The sequence below is a fragment of the Ahaetulla prasina genome, chromosome 4, assembly GCF_028640845.1.
Source record: "Ahaetulla prasina isolate Xishuangbanna chromosome 4, ASM2864084v1, whole genome shotgun sequence".
NCBI lineage: Eukaryota > Metazoa > Chordata > Lepidosauria > Squamata > Colubridae > Ahaetulla > Ahaetulla prasina.
Window position 1 is genome coordinate 33,658,911 of NC_080542.1, and position 6,654 is coordinate 33,665,564.

Below are 6,654 nucleotides of genomic sequence, written 5' to 3' on the forward strand. Positions count from 1 at the left end.
GGCTAATTTTAGAATACCAGACTAATCAGATATTTGGTATAATTTGGTTTCTTAAATCTTATAATGTGAGGTAACTGGGTTTTTGTTATCAGTACAATTAATGATCCTCTTGTTGGATTCTCAGATTAGACCACACAATTCTGTGGAATGATGCCATACCAGAATGCATGACAAGGTAGCTAAGAGTTTAATTAGGTATTTATAACAGCAACTCTAGACAGCCCAGCTTAGCTTTATAAATATAAACCAGTGGCAGATAATGTTACAAAGCAACCACTGGTCCATCTAGACAAAATAAGAAATAACATCACCAAATACGCAGCTGTTTGGAAAAACGATGTCAGCTAAATTTCTGAATTTTTTGAAGAATGTAAAAACCATAGCACTTTATAGTTTGCATAGGGAGAATAAAATTTCAGCCACAAATCTTTGAATATGCAGTGATTTTACATTTATTTTTCCATCTATTCTTTCATTTTTCTTTGTAAATTTTGTAAATTTACAGTATAGGTTATGTGGAAGAGAAATGACCCCTTTATTCCTGAGTCTAACAGAGAACATCACCAAATACTGTACCTTCTAAAGAACAAGGTTCATCCTATGCACTGAGAAGCAGAAGTGAAGAATTATACAAAACAGTGAAGTGGAAAATGAAAATTCTACCCTGAGAAAGTTATTTGTTAGGTGATTGCATTCGGTCTTACTTGCTGGCTTCCTAGGGACTTCTGGCTTGGCACCGAAAGAAAAAAAGGATTAAAAAATGATCACAATAATATGTATTCATCATAGGGAAAATGTTGCTTGTGCTGGGACAGCTATTCTCTTACATCACTCTGTTTTTCTTCTTTTATAAACAATGGGAAGAAATTCTCTATTTTTCTTACATAAGGTGTTAAAGGGAGGGGTGATCTCTGCTGGTGATAAAAACATGCAGACCTACACACGAGTAAGGAAGGAGAACAAATAGTCCTAGGATAAAAAAATAGGACGAAAACATCAGAAAAAGGTTTAGAATGGTGCTACAGTTGATAAAGACAAACAACCCATATTTAAGTTGTACCACACTTTTTTATATTGAGTATTTTAAACTTTTTTTCTGCATATCTGTTTCATTCTTTTGTTTGCTATATTTGGGGACTTTTTGTTTTTCCTTATTTTTGCAATACTTTTTTGAGTGCTATTGGCATCCAAGCAATTGTTTACTGCATGACAGTTGCAATACATTCATTAGGGAACAGCATTGCATGCTTCAGTTAGATTTTTAAAAATATATATACAATTGATGTGTAGGAAAATGTAATATTGCACTAACAAATCTATGTGTGTTTGTGTTACTGATTTCCGGTTCCCCAAGATAGATGAATAACAACTAAGACCTATATGCCTGTTTGGTGGTCTGTCTGTCTGTCTTCCTCAAATACTTGTTTAGATTTTGAAAATAAAGTGCTTAATGAAGTTCTGCACACATAGTTTTATTTTATTGCATTATCCATGGCTGGCAGGGATTGGCTTGGTAAAAGGTGAAAAGCTTTGTGGTGTGTGACTGTCCATCTAAAACTAAAACCAAGGCCTCAGAGTGGGATGAGAGGGATATATAGTATCTGCTTTCCTTGTATTGTGACACTCTCCTTTGACTTGATCCCAAAGGCGAGATGTGCAAGGAGAAGTGTGTGGATGGATGAAAGGGCTCCAATGGTTTCCCATCCACTCATGTCTACATAAATAACTTCTCTGACGTTGTCTAAAAGGACATGAGGTGGAGTGTAGACAGAGGGACCGAGTAGGCTTAAAGTCTATAAATAACACAGGGCTATTTTAAAACTCTGGCTTTGAAATAACATACTGGTAAATACAGGCCTTGCTCTTGACCTGCCTAGAAATATCCAAATGGCTGCAGGGATAAGCATGCTCTGATCTATTCCTGTAATACGTGGGATAGGGGGAACAAGGAAAGTAATCTTGGGTACATAGAGAGAAGTTATAAACAGATAGTCCTCGACTTAAAATTGTTCATTTAGCAACCATTCGAAGTTACAACAGAAACACTAAAAAATGTGACTTACAATTAACATTCATACTACGACTATCCCCAAAGTCACGTGATCAAAATACGAGTGCTTGGCATACATGTATTTATGATGGTTGCAGCATCCCAAGCTCATGTTATCACCATTTGTGATCTTTCCAGCTGTCTTCTAAGAAGTCAATGGGGGGAATAAGTGGGGGAAGCTGGATTCACTTAACAACTGCATGAGTCACTTAACAATCAGATAAAACAGATTGTAAAATCAGCCTCCTTGCTTAGCAACATAAATTGTGGTCATAAATTGAGAACTACCTATACCAAATCAGACTATTAATAATACAGGTAGTTTTTGATTTATGACCACATTTGAGCCCCAAATGTTACTAAACAAGATAGTTGTTAAGTGAATGTTGCCCCATTTTACAGCCTTTCTTGCCACAATTATTAAGTGAATTACTGCAGTTGTTAAGTTGTTGCACAGTTGTTAAGTGAATCTGGCTTTATTGAGTTTGCTTGTCAGTAGTTAACAAAAGGTAATCACATGAACTTGGAACATTGCAGCTGTTATAAATACATGCCAGTTGCCAAGCATCCAAATTTTTGACCATGGGGATTTTACAATGATTTTGTGAAAAATAGTCATACATTTGAGTGCCTTTGTACTTTTGAACAGTCACTAAACAAATGGTTATATGTTGAGGACTTCCTGTACTTAGCACAGTGTTGGTTATAATGGGTTGGGCAACCTATGGTCTATGGACCGTATATGCATCCTTTTGCCCATTTATTTAATATAGCCCATTAATAGTTCTCCAGTATTTTATAAGGACTTCCTAGGCCTATCCTTGTGATATAGGGAATTAAATTTAGATCTTTAAGCACCAAAAGTTATGGTTTGCCACTGAATTGCCATATGTGTCTAGCTTTCTGGGTCAGATTGGTGATACTGGGACCAAGAGAAGTTAGAACTTTCTCTGTCTTGAATTATGCTGTCTTCCCTCTTTTTAATTCTCCATCTGGAAAATGGAATTGTAGTGACCTATTTTGCAAAGCCACTTTGCATCTGAAAATGATCCAACAATCCTCTACTGCACATTTAGGCAGTTCTAGTCTTCTGCTCTAATGATGGTATGGAGGAACTTAATATAAAATCTTGTGCATAAGCAGGGGGAGATTCCTGCAGATTACTGTAGCCTGATATTTTGCAGTGAGGGAACCAAAGAAGGAGAAAAAAAATCTCTGACTACAATAAATACAGGTAGCTCAGTATATTTAATTGTATTCATAATGGGTGACAGGAGAGTTTGTTTGTTTGTCTTTTTGTTTAGCTGCCCATAAGTGACTCTGGGCAGCGTACAAAGATTAAGACAAAACCACAACATATAGTCCCTGGCACCAAAGGAAAAAAAATAAACTCCACTCCCAAAAACACATGTTAACCTCCTGTAGCAGAGCTAATCTACCCTCCTGTCATGCCCCTTAAGTAAACCAGACCAGAAAATCAATTCCATAGGAAGACCTGGAATTACTTTTATTGAAATTAGCTATAATAACAGCATCTTACAATTCTGATTGTGCTGTAGCTTCTTCCCAGTCTTATATTTCAGTGCATCAGGGGTGGTATCTGCCTGAGCAGCTTCTGAATATTGTAATGTTGCAAGTGGCTTAAAAATGTTTCTGGGCTCTTTGCCTAAGTAGCAATTCTTGCATATTTCTATCAAGATAATTTTCCTTATTCTGATCCAAATGTCTGGGAAAACAACCAGGTCTCAGTGCCTTGCAAAAGATTAATGAGGTTAGAAGTCATTTGAATCTCAGGCAGGAGGATGTTGTTTCATGAGCAAGCACTGCCACTTAGAAGGCCCAACTCTGAGGTACAATAAGAGGACATTGTTTGATAAATGGGCTGCGTAGGAAATCCTTTTTTCTAGATCTGGTGGGGCAAGCAGACAATGGAAGAAAGGCAGTTTTGCAAATAGACTGGCCCTATGCCATGTAGGCTTTATAGGTTTAAATTCAATGAGAAAGAATTCTACCAAGTTTAGAATGCCAAAAAAGTCTATGTGAAGAGAAGCAGATGTTGGCCTTTGTCGGGCAACAAATTGGCTTGGCTCTGCTTGCAGTCTATGGTTCTACCTCTCAAATCTCCAATGTCAGTCCCTATTCTATGCTGTAGGATAAGCAGGTCCAAAAAGTAGGTGAAGCTTGAGGAAGAGCTATTTTTAAAAGAGACCTAGGAAAAGATCAACAACTTGAACCTGTTGATTTAAACTGCAAGCCTCAGATATATTGCCATGTGATCTGATCTGATCTGATCATAAGGAGAACTTAATTTCTTTTTATAATCTATGATTTCAATATCATAGGGAAGTATGTAGATAAATAATATTACTTTATCAGCAACATTAGATTAACCCTGAATCTAATTCAGAATTGTTGGTGCTAAATCACTTTATTTTTTTCCTGCCTTTATTATTTTTATAAATAATTCAAGGCAGCAAACATATCTGATACTTCTTCCCTCCTCCTATTTTCCCCACAACAACAATCCTGTGAGGGGGTTGGGCTGAGAGAGAGGGATTGACCCCAGATCACTCGACTAGCTTTCATGCCTAAGGTGGGACCAGAACTCACATTCTCCTATTTTGTAACCTAATGCCTTAACTACTAGACCAAACTGGTTGTTTATTGGAGGCCATAAGCCAGATACATTCCCTTACTTAGTCTGGTAAGTGTGCAGATCTACATAGTTATGAAGTTCAGGAATACTGCATTTAGTTGTATGGAAATATTATTATAAGTTAGTATTTTTTACAGCAAGTTTGTTCATTGCCATTCCTTTATTCTAAGTATATTCAGTAAAAGCTTCAATTATTTCACGAAATATTGCATTCAGAAGATGAGAAATTAGAGGAAGCTTAATTAACTTTAAAGTGTTTTGTGCTGCACAGTTGCACATGTTCTTTAAAGTGTATAGCTCATCATTTGTGGGATTGTGTTGCAGGATTTAGCAGAAATGAAGTAACTGTGAATCACCTCCAGAAGATGCTGAATTCCAAGTCATGTTGTCCCCGGCTAGTATGATCAATGGCAAGGTATCATGGGAGTTGTTAATAGAGAGCCATATGCTGTGTATCCCTGGAAGGGATGCTAAAGATATAAAAAGTGTGTGTGTGTCTTTGTGTTTAGTGTTGTGATGGGGAACAACTTCTTTCTGATGTCTTCTTACAGCTGCCTCCAATCTGGGTGTCTTCAAGGTGAATCTCAGCTTCCAGTATTCCCTAGACAGTTTGGCCATTACTAAGGATCCTGGAGATGGTCCACACACTTGTAGAACACCCAAAACCATTTCAGCAATTTCACTGAATTTAATTAACCATCTCCATGTTTGTCTGTTCTTCAGCTAATAAAGTCTTTTGTCAGAATTAGCAAATGTTCGCGTCAAATAAAATATAAAACATAAAATTAATCTGATTCTTCTAGATAACTCTTTAGGAACAGCGATAATAAAGAATACATGTTAATACACATAGAATATATAATTTATCCAAGACACAGACTTTTTGCTTTTAAGGACATAATTGTAATTATGGTTGGTTGTTGTGGTTTTTCCTCCTTTTTCTTTTTAGCAGATTGTATTCAGCTTTGCTTTTCTGCAAATATGGAGTTAAGATTATAGCCTTTGGCATTTTACTGCTGTTGTTTCAATGATCTCTCTGCTTGAAAAAGTGTTTTAACTAGCTAGGCAATGTCTGTAGGTGGACTCTGGCATTCAGAACACAGAAAGGGTCATTCCCTTCCCTTTTGTTCTCGTGTCACCTTCCTTTTCTCAGTTGGCAAGCCGTACTTGCCTTTCCCTCAGGGAATCTTTTTCCGCTGATCCCGGGTCGAAATCCAGCTTCTGATAGGCAGGCAGCTCCTTTTGCCTGAACCCTCCCTGCTTGGAGAAAGCTCAGCTGAGTTTATTTATAGCTAGTTCCTCCCTGACATTCTATTTCAGGTCACCCCCAGCAGAAGCCATATCATTTGGTGACTGGGTTGGGAAACAATTGTGTGACTGGAGCAGTCTCTTGCATCTTACAAAAATGGGCCCCTTGTAGGAATGGCAAGGAGCGGCTGCTCTATTTTTCAGGATCCTCTGCAAAATAAATCTATCACTCTAGGGATGTTCTGTTTTTTAGAAACTTCTTCTGAGTTCTAAGAAGATATTGCTAAATCTGTCCCTTTCAGAGTAAAATAAATCATGGCTAAGATATAAGACCTTTCCTCCTTTTCCATTATCTTTTGCCTCTGCTTGTTCCTGTGTCTTACAAGTCCTGTCCCTTCAATCTGGTGTGGATGAAATAATTTTCACCTCTGCTGCTATCTTCTTGAAAGGAGATTTTCATCTGCAAGTATTTTTGTTTTCTCTCCTGACAGTTTTGATTTAGTCTTGGAGATTTCCTTGCCACCACACCACACCATTGCTGTGAAACAATTTAACTTTTTCAAGGATAGTCTTCTACAAGGAGGATGGATGCCAGCATGTTTGCAGTTGTTTTAGGAGAATGTTGGATGGTTTGAGTTGACAGTCTAGCATAACAAGAGACACCCCTTTAGTTGGGCAACGGATTGTCATCAAGGCAAAC

General features: G+C 37.5%; 1 protein-coding gene across 8 annotated transcripts in view; it reads left to right on the forward strand.

Moving 5' to 3' along the window:
- The window catches only part of HDAC5 (histone deacetylase 5), a 178,967-nt gene that overhangs the window by 25,205 nt on the left and 147,108 nt on the right, over positions 1 to 6,654 (forward strand). Inside the window, exon 1 of one of the 8 annotated variants that reach the window (XM_058184078.1) lies at positions 6,059 to 6,416. The exons of 5 other annotated variants lie outside the window; for them this stretch is intronic. The gene's annotated coding sequence lies outside the window, so the exon portion shown is untranslated. Of the gene's footprint in view, positions 1 to 6,058; positions 6,417 to 6,450 lie in introns of those variants that run through there. 2 more of the 8 variants (XM_058184076.1, XM_058184077.1) reach the window with 2 other exon arrangements.